The 24,821-nt window shown below is 46.5% G+C and overlaps 1 protein-coding gene across 9 annotated transcripts in view; it reads left to right on the top strand.

Annotated features, from left to right (window-relative positions):
• MAP7D2 (MAP7 domain containing 2) overlaps positions 1-24,821 on the top strand; it is a 185,484-nt gene that overhangs the window by 93,723 nt on the left and 66,940 nt on the right. The window lies entirely within an intron of this gene.

Raw genomic sequence — 24,821 nt, forward strand, 5'->3', positions numbered from 1 at the left:
ACTGCAGATCTTCCTCCTATTGATATCAATAGTAGGCAGATGTGCAGTACCCGGCCGCGGCCACTATCAGAAGACAGAGCAGCTCCGGAACTGAGCATTTCCGTCTGCCTGCTGATGCCGCCGGGACCAAAAACAGCTGATCGGCGGAGCTGTGGGTTGTCGGACCCTGGCTGATCAGACATTGATAACATCCTAAGGATAGGCCATCAATGTAAAGTAGTCGACAACCCCTTTAACCAAAACAACATAAGTCAGTGATCTAAAAATCAGAAAAAAAACGGAGTGGTGGATATTTTTATTTTGTCCGCTCAAATAAAATGAATAAAAATTAAACATTTAGGCCTAAGTCAGACACCCATGCTACACATGTCTTCGATTAGTGTATTTTTTTTGGATATAACTTGTAGTTATTAAAGTCTATGGGGCTTTTCTCATGTCCATATGGTTTTTTGGATCTATTATTCTATATATAAACACTAAAAACATATATTAATATATTTTTGTGTATGTATATATAAATTTGTATAGGATTTCACTGTGTTGAGCGCCTTTGCTGGCTGCTGGCAGTATTTTCTCTGGCTGGTCTCCCCGAGATCAGTGATTGTCTTGTTGGTCTACTAGGCATTGCTCCCCCCTGGCCAGAATCCTACTCCACACTGATGAGGGGCAATACCCCGAAACAGCTGTCTGTGGATGGATACCTGGCCTTGGTATTTCCCTTGTCATATCTTAAAACTTGTCAAGAGTTGGATGTTGATTTAAAGGCCCACTTAATATGGTAGTTATGGCGGTCTCATAAAAACAGCCACTCCTTGGCTAGGTCTTTCCCGGAGGGATATCTGGCTATTTTCTGTGTCGAGACTCCTAACAGAGGCTCCATGAACTTTTTTGATTTGCATACTTCCCAGGGGGCAATGCACCTAGGATTTCACTGTGTTGAGCGCATTTGCTGGCTGCCGGCAGTGTTTTCCCTCGCTGGTCTCCCCGTGATCAGTGATTGTTTTGTCCTATATAAATAACCTAATATAGGTATGTCACTTTTGGATTCGAGTGGTTGATCAAACTCAACAATGCATGTCTATGGGTCCAGGAAAAGTTAAGACTGCACATGAAGACCTCCTTCACACGTAAGTGATTCTGGTACACAGGTTGCTGTTTTTACACGTACCAGAATCACGGACATACACAGACCCATTAAAATCAATGGGTTTGTGTACACATCAGTGATTTCTCATTGACCATGTTTCTGTGCGGCACACGTGTGTCTGTGTGTTTCACGCGGAGACAAGTCTGTTTTTCTCTGGCATCACTGATGTCACATGGCCCACACAGTGGTGTGAACCGTGTGACACATTCCAGAGAAAACACATATCTTTGAAACAAAATTATTTTTAGACTCACCTGTCTCCAGCGACGCTGTCTCCAGACGCTGCTTACTCCTGCTTTCACGCTAGCTAATTATGTTCATGAATATTCACTGCGCCGCGACCCGGAAGTAACTGCAGAGGGGAGACAGCAGCGACCGGAGACATCACCACCACGGATAGCAGTGCCGAGGACAGGTGAGTATAGAAGTGACTGATCTCTGTGTGCTATCACTGATAGCACATGGAGAACACACGTGTTCCAAACTCACGGAACACGGAGGGCCAAATGCATCTTTAACACATCAGTGAAAAATGTGTGTGTTTTTGACTGAAGTGTGAAAGACCCTAATAAAAGTGCATATGACCCTAATAAAAATCTGATTTAGAGTAAAATCAAGCAGATGTTCACATATGCAAAAAAAAAATGGATGTCTGACTGGGGCTAGTGCATTCGTGCCACAAAATGCTATATGTAGAAAAACTACAGCATCTTCCATAAATAAGAAGATCCTAAAATGTTGATACAAATTGTGTCTCCTCCTAAAAGTTGTATATAGGATCCAGAATGGTTTTACTATTCACTGGTATATAACCTAAGTATTGGAGCTATATAATAGATATTTGAGAAGCACTGGAGGAGGACAAAAGTGCAAAGACAATAGAGCAATACCTTCTGGTAAAGGATAAATATAAGCGATTTTATCGCTGACTGTATTGTGTGCAGGTACTACACCTTGTGAGACTGTGACCGGGGTTATCTATGACGGCCGGTATGTCTCGCCCCGGTTGTGCTCACTCCATGATAGAAAGTAAATCCACTCTAGGGTTAATGCTGTTTCCCTACAGGCTGAAGGAAGGGTTAAATAGAATCAGGAACAAGGGCAGGGGTGCCGGGTGTGAGGGAGTGAACACAACTCCCTGAGTTCTCTGCTGGAGAGGCACATGTATATTGGTGTGGACTTTTGTTTGGACATTAAAACCGTGTGCTGTGAAACTTAATGCCTGGATCCCGTGTCTTCTGCTGCGCAGCCGACCGTGCTACCTCACATATGGTGGAGAATGCGGGCATCCCGGCCGGTGAAGTGTAGCTTCCTTTTCTGGTGACCCGGTAGCACATGTCCTGGATTCAAGCGGCTATACTACGGCCAAAACCCAGCGACGCCATGGAGGACATACTAAAGCATTTGGCTCAGGCTAATGCACAGCAGCAACAGGCTAATGCACAGCAGCAACAGACCAATGCACACCTGCTCCAATCCTTGAAATCGCACCAAGAACAGCTGGTTCAGGCCAATGCTTGTCAGCAGCAAGCCTTACAATTGCAGGAACAAAGACATCAAGAACAGATGGTTCTCCTGGCCAAGTCGATCCGTGCTGGACCGGCAGCAACAACCCCGGGACCGGGTGATGACGGCAGCGTCCGGAAAGCGGTGAGACAAGCGTTGCAAAAGATGACCCCAGGGGATGATGTGGAAGCGTTCCTGGCGGTGTTTGAGCGGGTGGCCGAGCGGGAAAAGCTGCCGACCCCCCCAGTGGGCTGAGGTATTGTCGCCCTATCTGACGGGGGAACCCCAAAAAGCGTACCTGGACCTCTGTACCGAGGACGCCATTGACTATGTGACCCTAAAAGCCGAAATACTGGCACGGTTGGGGGTGAATACCTATGTACGGGCTCAGCGGGTAAATCAGTGGTTCTATGAGGAAGCCAAACCCGTACGCTCCCAGGCCTATGACTTGTTGCATCTTGTAAAAAAATGGTTGCAGCCTGACACTCTGAGCCCGGCGCAGATGGTGGAAAGGGTAGTAGTGGATCGTTTTGTGCGCACTTTACCCGTCACCGTTCAACGGTGGGTAGGACAGGGTGACCCGAGTACCCTGGACCAATTAGTGTCCCTGGTAGAGCGGCATGTGGCTACGCAGGACTTGATATGGGACACTGAGACTTTGCGTACCACCCGTCGGTCCGGCCCCTCCAAGCCTAGGGCCAAGGACCCACCGCCGACAACGGTGCAGGAGTCCCCTACCGTCCCGCCTGAGGCCGCGGCCGCTAATCCTGAGGTCCGGAAGGTTCTGTACCCTGAACGACAACCCGTCAAGGGGGTTTCCGTCCCCATTAGATGTTGGCGATGCCAGCGGGTGGGACATATGGAAGCCCAGTGTCCACTCACCACGGAGCCCATGGATTGTGGGGTTACCCGGCGGGGTTCAATGTATGCTCAGGTGGTGTGTACCGCTGACCCGGTCTCCCCAGAGACGGAGCCCCACTTGTGCCAAATACAGGTGAATGGATGTCCGGTTACAAGATTGTTGGATTCCGGAAGCTTAGTGACCCTTGTGCGATCCACCTTGAGGGCTAAAGTAAAGGCCACAGGACGTACCGTGGGGGTGGTTTGCATACATGGGGACCGCCGAGACTATCCCACAGGGATTGTCACCATCACAGCACCTTGCGGTCAGGTGCAACATGAGGTGGGACTTCTTAACACTCTTCCCTATGACGTGATCCTAGGAAGGGATCTGCCCTATTTTTGGACTTTATGGAAGGGACCCCCTAAGTCTCCTCAGATATTGGTCAGTCCGGGACCTGAGCCCTACAATCCTGAATCCGGGACACCTGCCGTAGGGGTCCCCATGATAGGGACAGAATGTGAACCCGATAGGTCGCCCCTAGAGGTATTGGCAGGAGAGGCTGAGACGGTCGAACCCATCCCGGAGTTGGAGGCGTCCCCGGATACGTTTGGGACTGCCCAACTCCAGGACCCTACATTAATACATGCCCGGAGTCGGGTGACAGTAATTGACGGGGTGGCACAGCTGCCCGGTGCCCAGGTAAGGTACCCCCATTTCGCTCTTAAGCAGGATTTACTCTACCGGGTAGATGAAATACGGGGCGTGGGGGTAGAGCAGTTGGTGGTGCCCCAGCCGCATCGTCGGCGGGTCCTCGACTTGGCTCATAAACACCTGATGAGTGGCCACCTAGGGGTCAAGAAAACGCAGGAGCGAATATTGCAAAGGTTCTATTGGCCCGGAGTCTTTGGGGAGGTAAAACGGTTCTGCGAAACCTGCCCGGAGTGTCAGCTTACCGCACCCCTGACCCATTTTCGCAGTCCGTTGGTACCGTTACCCATTATATAAGTCCCTTTTGAACGGATAGGGATGGATCTGGTGGGGCCCCTCGTAAAGTCCGCTCGAGGGCACCAACACATCCTAGTGATCGTTGACTATGCCACCCGGTATCCCGAGGCGATACCTCTCAGACATACTGCAGCAAAGCTTATAGCTCGGGAGTTGTTTGCTGTGTTCTGCCGGGTGGGGTTGCCCAAGGAGATCCTTACGGATCAGGGGACCCCATTCATGTCTAAAGTGACCAAAGAGCTATGCCGGCTACTCCAGATCAAGCAGTTGCGTACGTCTGTGTATCATCCTCAAACGGACGGTTTAGTCGAGCATTTCAATAAAACCCTGAAAACCATGCTCAAAAGGGTAATTTCAAAAGACGGGAAAGACTGGGATATGATGCTTCCCTATTTGATGTTTGCCATCCGTGAGGTGCCACAGGCATCCACGGGGTTTTCGCCTTTTGAATTGTTATACGGGCGACATCCCCGGGGATTGTTGGACCTGGCAAAGGAAACATGGGAGCAAGAGCCACCCCCCATAAAAGTGTGATTGAACACATTTTGGGTATGCAGAACCGCATAAGCGCGGTCATACCAATTGTGAAGGAGCATTTACAGGAGGCTCAGGCCGCGCAAAGCGGCCGCTACAATAGACAAGCCACCGTGCGGACCTTTAAACCCGGGGATCGGGTGTTGGTATTAATCCCCACGGCGGAGAGTAAATTCCTGGCTCAATGGCAAGGCCCCTACGAGATAAAGGAAAGAGTCGGGGTGGTTAACTATAAAGTATTGCAGCCCGGTAGGCGGAAACCTGAACAAATATACCATGTCAACCTATTAAAACCTTGGCAGGAATGGGAAAGCCTGATGGCTGTTTTTTCCCCATCTCCCTCCTCTTCGGGTCGTTCACCTCCGGCTCCAGCGACCTCCGGAGAGGACGAACCGGAAGTAAGGATTGGAAAAGCCCTCACCAAGACTCAGAGGCGAGAGGCCAGATGGTTGGTTCAGCAGAACCCCGATGTCTTCTCCGAGCTGCCCGGTAGGACCAGTCTGATACGACATGATATTGTCACCGAGCCCCACCTGAAGGTACGCCTGAAGTCATACCGGGTACCGGAGGCTCGACGACAAGCCATATCGGAGGAAGTAAAGACAATGTTACGCCTGGGGGTCATCGAAAAATCCCGGAGTGAATGGGCTAGTCCGATTGTCCTAATACCAAAACCCGATGGCTCCTTAAGGTTCTGCAATGACTTTAGGAGATTGAACGAAATATCCAAGTTCGATCTCTACCCCATGCCCAGGGTGGATGAGCTGATTGATAGGCTGGGACAGGCGTGGTATTTTACCACGCTCGACCTGACCAAGGGGTACTGGCAGGTGCCACTGACGGAGTCCGCCAAGGAGAAAACCGCTTTTGTTACGCCGGAGGGTCTCTTCCACTATGTTGTCTTGCCTTTTGGGTTACATGGCGCTCCGGCCACGTTCCAGAGGTTGATGGACTTAGTGCTGGAACCCCACCAGGCGTATGCATCAGCGTACCTTGATGACATCATCATTTACAGCTCCGATTGGCAGACCCACTTGGAACAGGTACAAGCGGTGGTGGACGCGCTTCGAACAGCCGGATTGACAGCCAATCCCAAGAAATGTGCGTTGGGACTCACGGAAGCCCGCTACTTGGGCTACGTGATAGGCCAAGGAGTGATTAAGCCCCAAATTAACAAGGTTGAGGCGATCCAGAAGTGGCCTAGACCCCTGACCACGAAGCAGGTTAGGGCCTTCCTGGGTATCGTGGGGTACTACAGGAGGTTTGTAAAGGATTTTGCGGGACTATCCGCCCCCTTGACGGACCTTCTCAAAGGCAAGAAGTCTGTCATGGTGCGCTGGACTCCGCAGGCCGAGGACTCCTTCCGGGCCCTGAAGGGGGTCCTGTGCGGACAGCCCGTTCTCGTACACCCTGATTTCCGGAAGGAGTTCATAGTACAGACTGACGCCTCAGAGGTCGGCCTGGGGGCAGTGCTGTCTCAGGTGGTTCAGGGGGAGGAACACCCCGTCACCTTCTTAAGTAGGAAGCTCACCCCTCCCGAGCGGAATTATAGCGTAGTGGAGAAAGAGTGCCTGGCGATCAAGTGGGCCTTGGAGTCCCTACGCTATTACCTGCTGGGACGGCAGTTTCGCTTGGTGACGGATCACTCTCCACTGGTCTGGATGAGGTCCGCCAAGGAACGGAATGCCCGGGTTACCCGGTGGTTGCTTTCTCTGCAGAACTTCCGGTTTACGGTTGAACATAGGGCCGGTAGGTTGCAGGGCAACGCCGATGCCTTGTCCCGCGGCCCGTGTTTGATGGCGGGAGTTCAACCCCGCACGCTTGAACTGAGGGGGGGGGGTATGTGAGACTGTGACCGGGGTTATCTATGACGGCCGGTATGTCTCGCCCCGGTTGTGCTCACTCCATGATAGAAAGTAAATCCACTCTAGGGTTAATGCTGTTTCCCTACAGGCTGAAGGAAGGGTTAAATAGAATCAGGAACAAGGGCAGGGGTGCCGGGTGTGAGGGAGTGAACACAACTCCCTGAGTTCTCTGCTGGAGAGGCACATGTATATTGGTGTGGACTTTTGTTTGGACATTAAAACCGTGTGCTGTGAAACTTAATGCCTGGATCCCGTGTCTTCTGCTGCGCAGCCGACCGTGCTACCTCACAACCTATAAAAGCGTAGAAAGCCGCTGCTGCTGCCCCATGGCTGGAAGGAATTGTTCTTCAGATGCAGATGGCAAAAATGGAGACTGTCATGTACACGTGGTCTGTGCTGCGGGAATGAAGAGCTTTGAGATTCAAAATTGGTTTTTATTAATACCAACGCATTTCTGCGCCAGACTGGTGCTTTTCTCATGGTATAAAATCAAGAGACACTTGTTTTTATACCTTGAGAAAGGTGCTGGTCTGGCGCAGAAACGCGTTGGTTCAAAACAAAACACATTTTGGAATCCCAAGGCTCTTCATTCCTGCAGCGCAGCCTGCCTGGACGCGACAGTCTCTATTTTTGCCATGTAATAGATATTTAACATATTGTGCCGCGTGGCACAGATAAACATATGATTATGTAGGTAGTCCTATCCCGACTCAATTTAGTTTCTCATTATTCTGCCTCCATTACCGCAGGGAGAGATTATGCAATAGCTGGCTGACCAGTATAACTACAACTGGAAGTGTCACTTCTGCATTAAGATGTCCATTATTACTTCTAGTCACAGGATGTTTGCTTGTATTTTACATTGTTTTATAGTTGTATCAAGTCATTGAGTATTTGTTTTTCAAGATGATTCCTTACCCAACATAAAAAATAAATAGAGCTTTGTTCCAATAGTGTATAAAAGATTATATTAGTATTTGTAATTGGTAACTACTCATTTATGTGTAGATTATTGTGATTGATGTCCAACTAGTGCGTGGCATCTTTGTGTTTACGGTGAGATTATATGTAACATGTTGCCTTGCACACTGTAAATGGCATGCAGTGCACTCCTGTATTTCCTGGCCAACGTTCCGCACCTGTCCTATGTCCGCTACATAATGTAGTAAGCACTTGTAGCTGAACAATGCATGCACAGAAGCCATAGAGTACACTGGGGACCTCACATGTTCAATCTTTGCTGCTAAACTCTTTTAGTAGTGACATCTCACAAATTGGGGAGGTTTTCGCAGCTCTTTCACCATGGCATAGGCACATGAGTTGTCAGTAGACCAGGGACTCAAACTTAATGTCAGAATTACATAAGGTACTACATTTCTCTTTGTGGCCTGTGACATGCTGATGTAAGGAGACTTATAGGCCAAACAATGCTCCTCTGGGAAATTAAGTATGTAAATGGTTACTTCAGATGGAAGAGGACTTGAATCTGGTGCCACCTATTGGATGCACTAATCCTATAAGTCAATATTGACTCTTTGAAGGTATTTACATACACTACCGTTCAAAAGTTTGGGGTCACCCAGACAATTTTGTCTTTTCCATGAAAAATTATACTTTTATTTATCAAATGAGTTGCATAATGAATAGAAAATATAGTCCAGACATTGACGAGGTTAGAAATAATGATTTTTACTTGAAATAATAATTTTCTCCTTCAAACTTTGCCTTCATCACAGAATGCTCCTTTACAGCAATTCCAGCTTTGCAGACCTTTGGCATTCTAGCTGTTAATTTGATGAGGTAATCTGGATATATTTCCCCACATGCTTCCCCCCTCCCACAGATTGGATCGGGTTGATGGGCCCTTTTTGCGTACCATACGGTCAAGCTGCTCCCAGAACAGCTCAATAGGGTTGAGATCTGGTGACTGGGCTGGCCACTCCATTACAGATAGAATACCAGCTGCCTGCTTCTTCCCTAAATAGTTCATGCATAATTTGGAGGTGTGCATTGGGTCATTGTCCTGTTGTAGGATGAAATTGGCTCCAATCAAGCGCTGTCCACAGGGTATGGCATGGCGTTGCAAAATGGAGTGATAGCCTTCCTTATTCAAAATCTCTTCTACCTTGTACAAATCTCCCATTTTACCAGCACCAAAGCAACCCCAGACCATGACATTACCTCCACCATGCTTGACAGATGGCGTCAGGCACTCTTCTAGCATCTTTTCAGTTGTTCTGCATCTCACAAATATTCTTCTGTGTGATCCAAACACCTCAAACTTTGATTCGTCTGTCCATAACACTTTTTTCCAATCTTCCTCTGTTCAATGTCTGTGTTCTTTTGCCCATACTAACCTTTTCCTTTTATTAGCCAGTCTCAGATATGGCTTTTTCTTTGCCACTATGCTCTGAAGGCCAGCATCCCAGAGTCGCCTCTTCACTGTAGACGTTGGCACTGGCGTTTTGCGGGTACTATTTAATGAAGCTGCCAGTTGAGGACCTGTGAGGCGTTGATTTCTTAAACTAGAGTCTCTAATGTACTTCTCTTGTTGCTCAGTTATGCAGCAGGTCCTCCCACTTCTTTCTACTCTAGTTAGAGCCTGTTTGTGCTCTCCTCTGAAGGGAGTAGTACACACCGTTGTAGGAAATCTTCAGTTTCTTGGCAATTTCTCAAATGGAATGTCCTTCATTTCTAAGAACAAGAATAGACTGTCCAGTTTCACATGAAAGTTCTCTTTTTCTGGCCATTTTGAGAGTTTAATGGAACCAACAAATGTAATGCTCCAGATTCTCATCTAGCTCAAAGGAAGGTGAGTTTTATAGCTTCTCTAATCAGCAAAACTGTTTTCAGCTGTGCTAACATACTTGCACAAGGGTTTTCAAGGGATTTCTAAACATCCATTAGCCTTCTAACACAGTAAACACAATGTACCATTAGAACACTGGAGCGGTGATTGTTGGAAATGGGCCTCTATACACCTACAGTATGTAGATATTGTATTGAAAACCAGATGTTTGCAGCTAGAATAGTCATTTACCAGATTAACAATGTATAGAGTGTATTTCTGTTTAATTTAATGTTAGCTTCATTGTAAAAAAAATGTGCTTTTCTTTCAAAAATAAGGAAATATCTAAGTGACCCTAAACTTTTGAACTGTAGTGTATAGTCACACAAGTCACAGAAATATGTCCTTACAAAAAAGAGCAATTTTCATGGACCCCACAGATGCCTGAACCACTGAACCCTATAGTATTTGCAATAATAACAAACCTTTTTTTCCAGTTCATATACCGTACTTCTTATATATGTATTTTTTTTTTATCATCACCTTGTAAAGCGCTGTGGAATTAATAGCGCTATATAAATGAATAAAATTATTATTATTATTATTATTATTACTTTTCTTTATTCAAGTATGTGTAGCAGTTTTACTAGGAACTGTCAGGTTTGCATTGCATGGTAATTCATAGTGAAACTATGGTCCACGTTAATCAAGCAGTTTAAACCAGTTTTTGGCAGAAATTGAGCCTTTTGGCAATTTACTAGTTAAAAATTTAAAAAGTTGGCATGAACGAGGTGTGACCGACAACTTTTAGACAAACTTATTTAAACTTAGTCAGTAAACCTATATTTTGAAGCAAATCTACACCTGTTAGAAAGCCATGTGAATTTCATTTTCTGACAGTTGTGTGCCAATAAGGTCCTTCTCTGCTGTTGGGGACAGGGACCTTCTTATTGGCGCACAACGCCCGGTTGCCCGTATCTGTCCAGTGGTAGAACTTGCCACTGTATATGGCACTCCCCTGAAGAATCTTATTGAAGAAGAGAATCTGGAGATATGTATTTGATTTCCACAATCTCTTCAATTGGACCTGACAAAAGAAAAGGCCCTAAATTCTCAACCGCAGGAGAGAAGGGACTGTAGACATCTCAATTATTGGGCGAGATCGTTTCAATCTAAAGGGTGCTTTACATGCTGCGACATCGCTACTGATATATCATCGGGGTCACCTCGTTAGTGACGCAATCTGGCGCCGGTAGCGACATCGCAGCGTGTGACATCAAGGAGCGACGATCAACGATCGCAAAATCGTCCAAGAACGGTGATCGTTGACACGTCGCTCCTTTCCTTAATATCATTGCTGCTGCAGGTACGATGTTTGTCGTTCCTGCTGCAGCACACATCGCTATGTGTGACACCGCAGCAACGACGAACATCTCCTTACCTGCGTCCACCGGCAATAAGGAAGGAAGGAGGTGGGCGGGATGTTACGTCCCGCTCATTTCCGCCCCTCCGCTTCTATAGTGACGCCGCAGTGACGTCGCTGTGATGCCGAACTCACCTCCCCCTTGAGGGAGGGATTGTTCGGCGGTCACAGCGACGTCGCTGAAAAGGTATGTGAGTGTGACGCTACCGTTGTGATAATGTTCGCTACGGCAGCGATCACCTAATGTCGCACGAGCGACGGGGGGCGGGTGCTATCGCACTCGACATCGCATAAAGCACCCTTAATACTATGTTGTCAGCCCCATCGGTGTATTGGGTGAGGAGACATGTTGATTTGATGGCCAGTACGGGTATTTGGCCTGTAAGTGATGTCTGAGGGGCAATAGACACAAGGGTTAGCCTACTTTGGCCATCATAGTATTGTATTACCCTAATACAGGACTCTCTTTTCCTCAAGCACCTTATTATTTATTTGAGTGCCTATGCAGACAAGTCCAGTGTACCACTGGCGACTTTCTTGGAGCAAGAATTGAATATTGCCCAAATTATCGTCGCGATTTGATACACCCAGGAGTGATCCTGGTTATTTGTGTATACACTTTTTTTGCTTCAGTACGGTACTGTTAGGCCTACCTTTTCACCATTGTGTCTTTTTTCTTTTCTTTGTGTTGTATAAATAATATTTTAACATATACCAATAAAGGTGATATTTTAATTGACAGGTCTCTAAGGCTATGTGCGCACTGTGCGTTTTTGCGTGTTTTTGGGCTCAAAATTGCATGACTTTGCGTCCCCAGCAAAGTCTATGACTTTTTATTTTTGCTGTCTGTACACAGCTTTTTTTTTTTAGCTGCGTTTTTTTAGCTAAAAAAAAAAATTGGACATGTCAATTCTTTCCTGCGTTTTACTACGTTTTTCACCCATGCACTACATTGGAAAAACGCAGCAAAACGCAGTGATCAAAAACGCTGCCAAAAACACACAGAAACGCGGTAAAAATGCATGTGTTTTTTCCGGTGCGTTTTGCCATGGGTGCGTTTCTGTTTGTGTTTTTGTGCGTTTTTTGCGGTCAAAAACGTGTCATCAAAATAACGCTGTGGGCGCACATAGCCTAAATCTTAAAGCTTCATATCCTATATGGAGTAAGTTTATCTAATGGAAATGTGTTTTTAGAACGTCGTTCAATCACTTGAACATACATTTGTATATATAGTCATGGTCGAAAGTGTTGGCACCCTTGCACTTATTCCAGAAAAGGAAGTATTTCTCCCAGAAAATTATTGCAATTACACGTTTTGTTATACACTTTTATTTCCTTTGCCTGTATTGGAACAACACAAAAGAAAATAGAGGGGTTATAAAAAAAGGCAAATTAAACATAATTTCACACAAAACTACAAAAAATGGTCCTACAAAATTGTTGGCACCTTTCCAAAATTGTTGGTAAACAACTTTGTTTCAAGCATGTAATTCTCATTCAATCTCGCCCGTGGCAAGTAACAGGAGTGGGCAAAAGGGAAATCACATCTGAAACAGATATTAAGAGGAGAAGTTGATTTAATCTTTCAATTGTGTGTCTGTGTGTTCCACACTAAGCATGAAGATCAGAAAGAGGAGGTAGAAGTGCCTGAGGACGTGAAAACCAGAATTGTTGAAAAATATAAAATACTCAAGGTTACAAGTCCCATCTCCAGAGATCTTGATGTTTTGCCCTTGGTGTGCAGCATAATCAAGACACTTACAACCCATGGTATTATTATTATTATTATTATTATTTATTTATAGAGCACCATTGATTCCATGGTGCTGTACATGAGAAGGGGGTTACATACAAAATACATATACAAGTTACAGTAGACAGACTAGTACAGAGGGAAGAGGGCCCTGCCCTTGCGGGCTTACATTCTATAGGATTATGGGGAGGAGACAGTAGGTGGGGCGGCAGCTCCGCACGGTGGTGGGGCGGCAACTCCGCACGGTGGTGGGGCGGCAGCTCCGCACGGTGGTGGGGCGGCAGCTCCGCAAGGTGGTGGGGCAGTGAGGTCATTCAAGGTTATAGGCATTTCTGAACAGATGAGTCTTTAGGTTCCGTTTGAAGTTTGCAAGTGTAGTAGATAATCTGACGTGTTGAGGCAGTGAGTTCCAGAAGACTGGGGATGTTCGGGAGAAGTCTTGGAGGCGGTTGCATGAGGAGCGAATGAGAGAGGAGGATAGAAGGAGATCTTGGGAGGACCGGTGATTACGTTTTGGAGTGTAGCGAGAGATTAGTTCAGAGATATATGGAGGAGACAATTTGTGGATGGCTTTGTAAGTCAGTATTAGTAGTTTGAATTGGATACGATGGAAGATTGGGAGCCAGTGAAGGGACATGAAGAGAGGAGAAGCGGGGTGGTAGTGAGGCGAGAGGTGGATCAGTCGGGCAGCAGCATTAAGGATGGACTGGAGAGGGGCGAGCGTGTTAGCAGGGAGACCACATAGGAGGATGTTGCAGTAGTCGAGGCGGGAGATTATGAGAGCATGCACTAGCATTTTTGTAGATTGAGAATTGATGAAGGGACGGATTCTGGAAATATTTTTGAGTTGAAGACGACAGGAGGTGGTGAGGGATTGAATGTGTGGTATGAAGGACAAGGCAGAGTCAAAGGTCACTCCGAGGCACCGAACTTTGGGTGCTGGGGAGAGCGTGATGTTATTTATTGTAATAGATAGATCAGGTAGAGAGTGTAGGTGAGATGGAGGAAAGATGATTAGTTCAGTTTTGGCCACATTGAGCTTTAGGAAGCGAGAGGAGAAGAAGGAAGATATAGCAGATAGGCACTCTGGGATTCTGGACAGCAGAGATATGACATCTGGGCCAGAGAGGTAGATCTGAGTGTCATCGGCATATAGGTGGTACTGGAAGCCATAGGACTTTATGAGTTGTCCCAGGCCAAATGTATAGATAGAAAAAAGTAATGGTCCCAGGACAGAGCCTTGAGGGACACCAACAGAGAGAGGACGGGATGAAGAGGTTGTGTGGGAGTGGGAGACACTAAAAGTGCGGTTGGAGAGGTATGAAGAGATCCAAGAGAGGGCGAGGTCTCTGACACCAAGGGAAGAGAGGATCTGTAGTAGGAGGGAGTGGTCAACAGTGTCAAAACCTGAGGATAGGTCTAGAAGTAGGAGTATGGAGAAGTGGTTGTTAGCTTTGGCAGTAAGTAAGTCATTTGTGATTTTTGTCAGGGCAGTTTCAGTGGAATGATGTGGACGGAAGCCGGACTGTAGGTTGTCAAAGAGAGAGTTAGAGGAGAGGTGGGAGGAAATTTCAGCATGGACGTGCTGTTCCAGGAGTTTTGAGGCGAATGGGAGTAGCGATATGGGGCGATAGCTGGCAGCAGAGGTTGGGTCGAGGGAAGGTTTCTTTAGGATGGGTGTGACTGTTGCATGTTTAAAGGCAGAAGGGAAGGTACCAGTTGTTAAAGATAGGTTGAAGAGATGGGTTAAGGCTGGAATTAGGATAGTGGTGAGGTTGGGGAGGAGGTGGGTTGGGATGGGATCACGTGCGCAGGTGGTGAGGTGCGCTTTTGAGAGAAGATGTGCAAGCTCTTCTTCGGTGATAGTGGAGAGGAAGGTTATGGGGGAGGAGCAGTGGTCTGTTATATGAAGGGGTTGTGGTGGTTGAGCAGAAAAGACTTGTATGGTTTGGTCGATCTTTTCTTTGAAATATGTGGCAAATTCTTCTGCGGAAATGAGGGAGGTTGGAGGGGGCAGTGGTGGGCGAAGGAGGGAGTTGAAAGTATTGAATAACTGTTTGGGGTTGTGTGTTAAAGAGGATATGAGGTTTCTGAAGTATTCCTGTTTAGCCGAGGTAAGGGCCAAGCGAAATGTGTGAATTGCATTTTTGAATGTGGTAAAGTCTTCCTGGGAGTGCGTTTTCTTCCACCGCCGCTCTGCAGCCCTAGACACTTGCCGCAGTTTTTTAGTGAGGCTGTTGTGCCAGGGTTGTCTATTGATTTGTCTCACTCTGCCGTGCACAAGGGGAGCGACTGAATCAATAGCTGATGTGAGAGTGGTGTTGTAGAAAGTGGTGGCACTGTTTGTGTCGTGCACTGAAGATATGGAGGACAGTGGTAGGATAGAGTCAGAAAGGGTGTGTATGTTGACGTGTGCGAGGTTTCTGCGAGGGTGTGATACGTGCTGGACAGGAGGGGCAGGTGAGGAGGACAGAGCAGAGAAGGTCAATAGATGGTGGTCAGATAAAGGGAGAGGGGAGGTAGTGAGGTTAGATAGAGAGCAGAGACGGGTGAAGATAAGGTCTAATGTGTGTCCATCTTTATGGGTGGCAGAGGTGGACCACTGAGATAGACCAAAAGATGAAGCAAAGGAGAGGAGTTTGGAGGCTGCTGACTGGCGCGTGTCAGTGGGGATGTTGAAGTCACCCATGATGATAGTGGGAATGTCAGCAGAGAGAAAGTGTAGAAGCCAGGCAGAGAACTGGTCGATAAAGGAAGTGGTAGGGCCTGGGGGTCTGTATATGATGGCCACTTGGAGGTTGGAAGGAGAATAGATGCGGACAGAGTGCACTTCAAAGGAAGGCAGGACAAGGGAGGGTAAGGGTGGGATTGGATTAAAGCTGCAGTTGTTAGAAAGAAGGAGGCCCACTCCTCCACCTTGTCTATTGCCAGGGCGAGGAGTATGGGAGAAGTGAAGGCCACCGTAGCACAGCGCAGCAGGGGAGGCAGTGTTGGATGGTGTCAGCCATGTTTCAGTGATGCCCAGAAAGGATAGGTTGCTAGAGGTAAAGAGGTCGTGAATGATGTGCAGTTTGTTACAGACGGAACGGGCGTTCCACAGCGCTCCAGAGAGAGTGGGCGGCGGAGTGGGTGAGAGGGGGATGGGTTTTATATTGGAGAGGTTGCGGTAGTTACTAGTAAGGGTGGAGCGATAGGGGGGTGGTAGAGAGCAGTGTCCCATCTGGGGGGGTCCAGGATTGGGAGATATGTCACCAGCAGTGAGGAGAAGTAGAGAAAGGGAGAGCAGGTGGGAGAAGGAGAGTGGACGGCATGATCTGCGTGTTAAGAGAGACCTGAGATTTAGGAGCAGGTCAGCAGATGAGGACAGGTGGGGAGGTAAAAGGGAAGGGGAGATGAATATTTGTTTGGCGAGTGCTGGCGTTGGGGGATAGCGAAGGAGAGTGAGGAGGAGTGGAACAAAAACTGTGAGGGCATAGGTGAACATGGTGAGTTTAAGGTTTACATATGGGAGTATGAAAAAGTGTAGGAGAAAAAATGCAAGTGACAAACAGTTAAGGAGGTAACGCTCACCTTCTGGTCACTTCTGGGACATTTATTGTAGCTAATCTCCCTTGATGTGGATGGCAGAGAAGAATTCATGAAAGGTTACAACACAAGATAGCCCAAGAGGGGAATAAGCAGCCCAAATTACGTTCCAAAGAAATTCAAGCTGTTCTGCAGGCTCAGGAGGCATCAGTGTTAGCAGAAACTATTCATCGACATTTGAATGAAATGAAACACTATGGTAAGAGGCCTAGAAGGACCACACTACTGACACAGAGCTATAAAAAAAACTAGACTTCAGTTTGCCAAAATGTATGTGAGTATGACAAAATCCTTCTGGGAAAGCGTCTTGTGGATAGATAAGACCAAGATAGAGCTTTTTGGTAAAGCACATCATTCTACTGTTTACCGATAACGGAATGAGGCCTACCAATAAAAGAACACAGTACCTACAGTCAAATATTATGGAGGTTCAAAATGTTTTGGGCTTGTTTTGCTGCCTCTGGCACTGAGTGCTTTGACTTTGAGTGAGGCACCATGAAATCTGAAGAATGCCAAAGGATTTTGTGTCTCAATATAGCGCACAGTGTCAGAAAGCTGGGTTTGCATCCTAGTTCATGGGTCTTCTAGCAGGACAATTACCCCAAACATACTAAAAAAAGTACCCAGAAGTGGATGGAAACAAATAGCTAGACAGTTCTGAAGTGGCAGCAATGAGTCCGGATCTAAATCCCATTGAACATCTGCATAGGGATATTAAAATTGCTGTTGGGAGAAGGCATCTTCAAGTATAAGAGACCTGGAGCAGTTGGCAAACAAAGAGTGGTCCAAAATTCCAGTTGAAAGGTGTAAGAAACTTGATGATGGTTAGAGCAAGCAATTGATTGCAGTTATTTATTCCAAAGGGCGTGCAACCAAACCCTAACAGAGGGCCAACAATTTTGTCCGGATAATTTTTTGAAGTTTTGTGTGAAATTATGCCCAATTTGCCTTTTTTCCTCGGTTCTTTTTTTTGTTGATCCAATACACACAAAGGAAATAAACATGTGTATAACAAAACATGTGTAATTACAATAATTTTCTGGAAGAAATACTTCATTTTCTTAAACAATTTCAAGGGTGTCAATACTTTCTGCCATGACTGTATAAGAAGCTGCAACATAGAACGTCTTTTCTGCCTAATTGTCATGGATTCTCAATATTGGAATGTTTCTCTGTCACATCTACATTTTTACTCGGGAAACACATGTAAATTGAATATTGATTGTTGGTTCGGTGATTGCATCCTAAACAATTTAAAGGCCTAATGACCTTTATCTGCATTATTCCTGCAGTCTAGAGATTGATTAATTATTACACTTATTAAGGTCCAATGTCTGGAAATGCAAATGTTTTATAGTCCATCATTTTTTAAAAATCTACTTATTCATATATCACTTCGACGTCCCAACTTATGACGTAAAATCTGTTTTGTTTTTACTGTCATGTTCCTACTGACTTAAGGGGGCTTTACACGCTGCGACATCCCTAATGCGAAGTCGTTGGGGTCACGGAATTTGTGATGTACATCCGGTCGCATTAGCGATGCCGTTGCGTGTGACACCTATGAGCGATTTTGCATCGTCGCAAAAACGTGCAAAATCGCTCATCGGTGACATGGGGGTACATTCTCAATTATTGTTGGAGCTGCAGGTACGAAGCAGTTCGTCGCTCCTGCGGCAGCACACATCGCTATGTGTGACGCCGCAGGAACGAGGAACCTCTCCTTACCTGCCGCCGGCCACAATGCGGAAGGAAGGAGGTGGGCGGGATGTTACGTCCTGCTCATCTCCGCCCCTCCACTTCTATTGGGCGCCGCTTATTGACGTCGCTGTGACGCCGCACGAACCGCCCCGTTAGAAAGGAGGCGGTTCGCCGGTCACAGCGACGTCGCTAGGCAGGTAAGTACATGTGACGGGTCTGGGCGACACGGGCAGCGATTTGCCCGTGTCGCACAACAGATGGGGGCGGGAACGCACGCTAGCGATATCGGTACCGATATCGCAGCATTTAAAGGGGCCTTTACAGCAAGAGATAAGACAGATGGGGGAGAAGGTGACCGCAGAATTAGGGGACGGGGTCTGTTTGGAGTCAGTTTCTATGGTGACAATTAAATCTGCATAAGATGTATAGATGCAAAACTATACTTTGAATTCTGCAGACAGACATAATGTATTTTAGTTGCAAAATGGCAAGTAGTAACTTGTTGAGCAAGTAGTTAAAGGGGTTATCCGGTTTCTTTGACATTTTTTTTTTATTTCCATATTGGGCTACATTGGGGCAGGTAAGTAGATAGAGACCACTTACCTGCCCTGCTGTCAGCCCCTCTCCCCCGGCTCAGAGCGGTCATGTGACCGCTCCTGCCGCGATTTTGCTGCTTCCGGTCATTTCATGTAAACATGGGCAGGGCCATGTTGACATGCAAATGTGGAACAGCATGTCGCCGCCCTGCTGGGCTGTACAGTGCGATGAGCCCCGCCCCCTTCCCTGCACCCTCCCACACATTCCCCCGCACCTCTTTTACTCTCCAGTAACCTCCCCCTGCACTGCTGTGGGGTCCGTGACCTGAGGGAGGGGCCTGGCGGCAGCTGCCGTGGTGTCAGCGCCAGCACCGGGCCCCTGCTCAGGATCACACATTCAAATGTACCGGCATCACAGATCACCGATGCCGGTACATTTGAAAGTGCTGATGAGAAGCAGCGCAGCGCTGCTTCTCATCACGGTCCCTCCCGCTGTCTGTGCTCTCTTCAGCACAGTGGTGACGTCACTACTGTGCTGAAGAGAGCACAGACAGCGCACGAACGTGCAGGAGCGGCGGGGACTGAGGACAGGTGAGTATGTACTCCACATGTGTTCCCGATGGGGATGGGGATGGGGGGGTTGCAGAGCCATATGTGTGCGTGTGCAGAGCCATATGTGTGCGTGTGAGGTGCAGAGCCATATGTGTGCGTGTGCAGAGCCATGTGTGTGCGTGTACGGTGCACAGCCATATGTGTGCGTGTGCAGAGCCATATGTGTGCGTGTGCGGTGCAGAGCCATATGTGTGCGTGTGAGGTACAGAGCCATATGTGTGCGGTGCAGAGCCATATGTGTGCGTGTGCGGTGCAGAGCCATATGTGTGCGTGTGCAGAGCCATATGTGTGCGTGTGCGGTGCAGAGCCATATGTATGTGTGTGCGGTACAGAGCCATATGTGTGCGTGTGCAGAGCCATATGTGTGCGTGTGCGGTGCAGAGCCATATGTATATGTGTGCGGTACAGAGCCATATGTGTGCGTGTGCGGTGCAGAGCCATATGTGTTCGTGTGCGGTACAGAGCCATATGTGTGCGTGTGCGGTGCAGAGCCCGATGTGGGGCTGTTATTTGCAATGCTGTAGTGATACCAGGTCAGGTGCTGGGGCAGAATACTGACAGGGAAGGTGTGTGCAGGGGGCGGGCAGGGGGCGAGGCTGGACACTGGGGTGGGTGGTGACAGCTCTGACTGAGGTTTTGCACAGGAAGTGGTCATGTTTACTGGATCTGAATGTAAACAAGAAGCTGCCGAGAATAATGGGATAATTCAAGAGGAACAAAAGTTAGAAAACAAAAAATAACAATGTAGGTGTGATTTATATGACAATACAGCACAGATAAACTCAAAAATTTTTGTTAAGCTAATGTCGGACAACTCCTTTAACTATTCGTACTCGCTATGCTGTTAGTGAGTACTGTCTGCTTCTCGCATATTTATTACGAGTAGCGGGCACAATGTAAGTCAATGGGAAATACTTGCTAAGTAGCGAGTAAAGGGTGCTTTACACGCTGCGACATCGCTAATGATATATCGTCAGGATCATGTCATTAGTGACGCACATCCGGCGCCGTTAGCGACACCGAAGCGTGTGACACCAAGGAGCCACGATCTACGATCGCAAAAGCGTCAAAAATCGTTGATCGTTGACACGTTGCTCCTTTTCCAAATATCGTTGCTGGTGCATGCCGCTGGTTGTTCGTTGTTCCTGCGGCGTCACACATCGCTATGTGTGACGTCGCAGGAACGACGAACATCTCCTTACCTGCGTCCACCGGCAATGAGGAAGGAAGGAAGTGGGCGGGATATTCCGCCCGCTTATCTACACCCCTCCTCTGCTATTGGGCGGCCGCTTAGTGACGCCGTAGTGATGTTGCTATGACGCCGAACGCTCCCCCCCCTTGAAGTCGCTGAAAAGGTATGTGCGTGTGACGCTGCCGTGCGATAATGTTCGCTACGGCAGCGATCACCAAATGTCACACGAACGACATAGCTAGCGATCTGGCAGTGTGTAAAGCACCCTTAACCCGAAAGCCGAACTATTCGATACTCGCACGAAAAGTACGGCTTTCGAGTTACTCGCTTTAGCGAGTATTTCCCATTGACTTACATTGCGGCCCCTACTCGTAACAAATATGCGAGTAGCGGACAGTACCCGCTAACAGCATAGTGAGTACGAATAGTTAACGATCGCTCAACACTAGTAGTAACTTTTTTCTTTCTTCTAAAAAATGCATCAGATTTTGAAGAGGAGAAAGCCATAAATCCATTATATTGCACTTACATGTTGCATTTACTCACAATTTCGACTGCCGTTGTATGTGACCCCTGCCAAGTAGAGAAATGTGCCTCTTTATTGGGAAGAAGGCAAATAGCAACTGGATAGATGTATAAGTAAATGAGCCAGGTTTTAGAGAGGGTTTCTCATCATTTTTCTCAATTCCAAATGGGAAAAAACAAGCAACTTTGCAATTTACATCTTATTGAGGTTTTTTTATTCCATAGTTTACTGCTCAAGCTCTTTGCTATAGAGCTTGCAAACGCTGCTCTGAAGCTGCCTCGATCTGGCCTGTGCTCTGATACTGCTGCTTCTGCCACTGGCCAGAACAGTAAATATCTGCAGTAGCACATCGCTCCCAGCAGCAGGAAGCCAGGAGGCAGAGGACAGGTGTGCTCCTGAAGATGAGAAAATAGAATAACCCTTTTGTTGTTGTCCACTTCCATACGAAAAAAAAAAAAAAGCTCAAAATGCGTAAATAAAAATGCCATATTTCTTTCTTTGATCCTCTGGCGCTGCAAAGTTTGATCCTGAAAGTAGAAATGGCAGCACAAAGGCATCAGAGGCAGCATTGCTTTTTGTTTTGTGTGTCTGTGTGTGTGTGTGTGTGTGTGTGTGTGTGTTTTTTATAACACACTGCAAGTCTTTTAAAGAGAAGTATAAAGAAATTTCAGATGTGAAAACCCCCTGTGTGTCAATATATTCTTTCACTAAATTTACAGACTTTTCAAATTTACATCTCCATTGCAAAGCTCTGATGTACAGTATGTTCCCTGTACAGTCCGTCATGCAGTGCCATACATCTCTCAAGGGTTCCCACCCAAAAAAAGAATGCATACAGTGTGGAATATGTTCTTGTTTTTACTGTGGTACTAGGTATAAGAAAGCAATAGTGCAGCATTTTTCTATACAGTTAAATAAACGTTATACCGATACTTACCAGCCCAACAGGTGAAAGGAGCACTAAGAATACATGTGAATACACTACTCGCAAAAAGTTAGTGATCTTTTGGTTTTGGGTGAAATTAATGGAAAATGTAAAAAGTTCTTGCTACAGTGATATTTTATCATCAGCATAGGGCATTTAAAAAACACACAGGACGAAAGGCGATCAACTAGGTCCAAATATATTTTATTAATAAAGAGTGCAGACAAGTGGAGGGGGTCAAAAACCGGTATACATCACTGCAGCTAACATATGCAACCAATGTGCAAGACAATATACGATGTCAAGAGTGTATATATATATATATGCACAGTCAAATAATGCAATATGCACTCAGTACAGAGAATTTTAAATTATTAGCATGTTCACAACGAGGACATATATATCCCTTAGTGGTATACGCAGCTCAATTATCTTCAGTGCACACAAAAGGATTTAGGTGTTGTATATAATGCAACAATAAATGCCACAAAACTTGCTCCGGACTCAAATCATGGAGCACATTGTAAATCGTAGGCATAGCCACAATGAGTATATATCAGTCAATCCTAAAGTGCACTGAGAGTGAGCCATAAGGGATATAGAAATTGTCCACAAATAAGAGAGCAGATAAGTAAGGGCATTTGCTGAAGGGCAAAATAAGACCTACATATTACCTGAGGATATGGATAGCTGCAGTGGATTGCGCCCAATGCGCATTTCGGTATTAACCTTCGTCAGGGGGCGTGAACTAAGACGGGGGAAGTGAGGTTAATATAGGCCAAAACTCTCACCGATTGGGCAGAAAAATGACGCACACGAGACCGGCCGACCGGAAGTCCCGCCTCGCAGACGCGTCATGGATACACGAGCGTCGGGTAAACCCGGCGTCCAAGTAACCATAGAGACACGGCTGCGAGCCGCGAGAAATCCTGACAGGCCACGCATGCGTACACTACAACAATATGGTGAGAGGGGAAATACAGGCGTTTGATGTACCTATACGGCCGATTGAAAAGAGATATAGAGGAAGAGGAATATACACTACTAAGCAATTGAAAAGTATATATTTATTTATAACTACCTATTGACGCTATTATAGGACATAGCATATAAAAGAGCATAAATATACAATTTAACACACATAGAGGAAGTTGTTTCTTAGTTTACTTTATACTCATAGTAAGCGAATTTTACAACAAGCCCAAAATGACTGTGTTATCTCCCCTGAGTTGGCGTCGGCCTTGGTTACATCTGAACCCAGGATTGCAACTCTGTATTTATTGCCGAAGTTGCACAAAAATGCATCTGTGCCGCCTGGTCGCCCTATTATTTCAGGCAACGGTAATTTCTTGGAAAACATCAATAGATGGCTTGATTACCAACTCCAGCCTCTTGTGAGGAATCTTCCTTCCTACATTCAAGACACTGGAGAGTTTCTCAAGCGGATCGATGGCTTATATATTGGCGGTGACTCTTTGTTGGTGTGCTGTGATGTTGAGTCCCTTTACACCAGCATCCGACATGCTGACGGAATTGAGGCAGTTAAATTCTATCTTAACACCATGCAACTGTCCCCAAAATTTGTTGAGTTGGTGTTGCGACTGTTGGAGTTCTCTCTAACACATAATTTTTTTGTTTTTAAGGGGTCTTTCTACCTGCAGCTCCAGGGTACAGCGATGGGCGCTTCTTTTGCGCCCGCGTACGCTAATCTGTTCCTGGGGCTGTGGGAGAGAGACCTCCCCCTGCCGGATTGTCTGTCGTCGATGGGCCGTGTCCTTTTATGGACACGGTACATCGACGACATTTTTCTAATCTGGCAGGGGACTTCTGATTTTCTTTTGTTATTTATTCAAGAGATGAACTCCAACACTCGCAACATCCATCTTACTCACCAACATTCTCCTGATTCCGTGGCGTTTCTTGATGTTTTGGTGTATAGGGACTCAGAGGACTTCTTACAGACTGACTTATATCGTAAAACCACAGCCACCAATACATTACTCCATGCATCTTCGTTTCATCCGCCGTATATGATCAAATCCGTACCTGTCGGACAATTCCTGCGTATCCGCAGGTTATGTTCAAATGACAGAGATTTTGAGAAACAAGCAATTGAGTTGACCAAGCGTTTTGTTGAGAGAGGGTACAGCAAACGCATGATTAAGCATGCATACCATCGTGCGAAATATTCTGCTAGAAATGATTTGCTGTACTCCATGAAATCCAACAAAAGTGAGACATCAGTCAGATTCATTACTGACTATTGTTCTGAACATAGCGCCATTCGACAAGCCTTGATGAAATCTTGGCCTATCCTGCAAGCAGATCCAATCCTGGCTAAGATTTTACCTCATCAACCACAAATTGCAGTACGCAGAGCCAAGAATCTTAAAGACTATTTTGTCCGTAGTCTCCATGACACCAACCCCCCACAAGTTCTTTTGAAAAGCCCATCAATTAGGGGTGGGAGCTTTCCATGTGGCAAGTGTGTTGCGTGCCCTAATATATCACGGACTGACACATTTAGTAATTCTTCGTCTACGAAGAGTTTTAAAATTCTGAAGAGAATTACTTGTCAGTCCAAATGTGTGATATATTATGGTCTCTGTCCCTATCCAAAAATCTATATTGGACTCACGACTCGGCAACTAAAGGTCCGTGTTCGTGAACACATTCTAGGAATAGAGGCCGCACTAGACACCAGTGATGTGACTACCCTTAAAACGATCCCCAAGCACTTTAAACTATTTCATGGATCTGACTCTGGGAAATTCATGGTCCGTGGAATTGATATGTTAGATATAGACATACGGGGGGGACGGGTTAGTCAGAGATTGGGACAATTGGAGACACGATGGATCTGGCGTCTGCATACCGTT

This window comes from Anomaloglossus baeobatrachus, chromosome 2 (assembly GCF_048569485.1).
Source record: "Anomaloglossus baeobatrachus isolate aAnoBae1 chromosome 2, aAnoBae1.hap1, whole genome shotgun sequence".
Lineage (NCBI taxonomy): Eukaryota > Metazoa > Chordata > Amphibia > Anura > Aromobatidae > Anomaloglossus > Anomaloglossus baeobatrachus.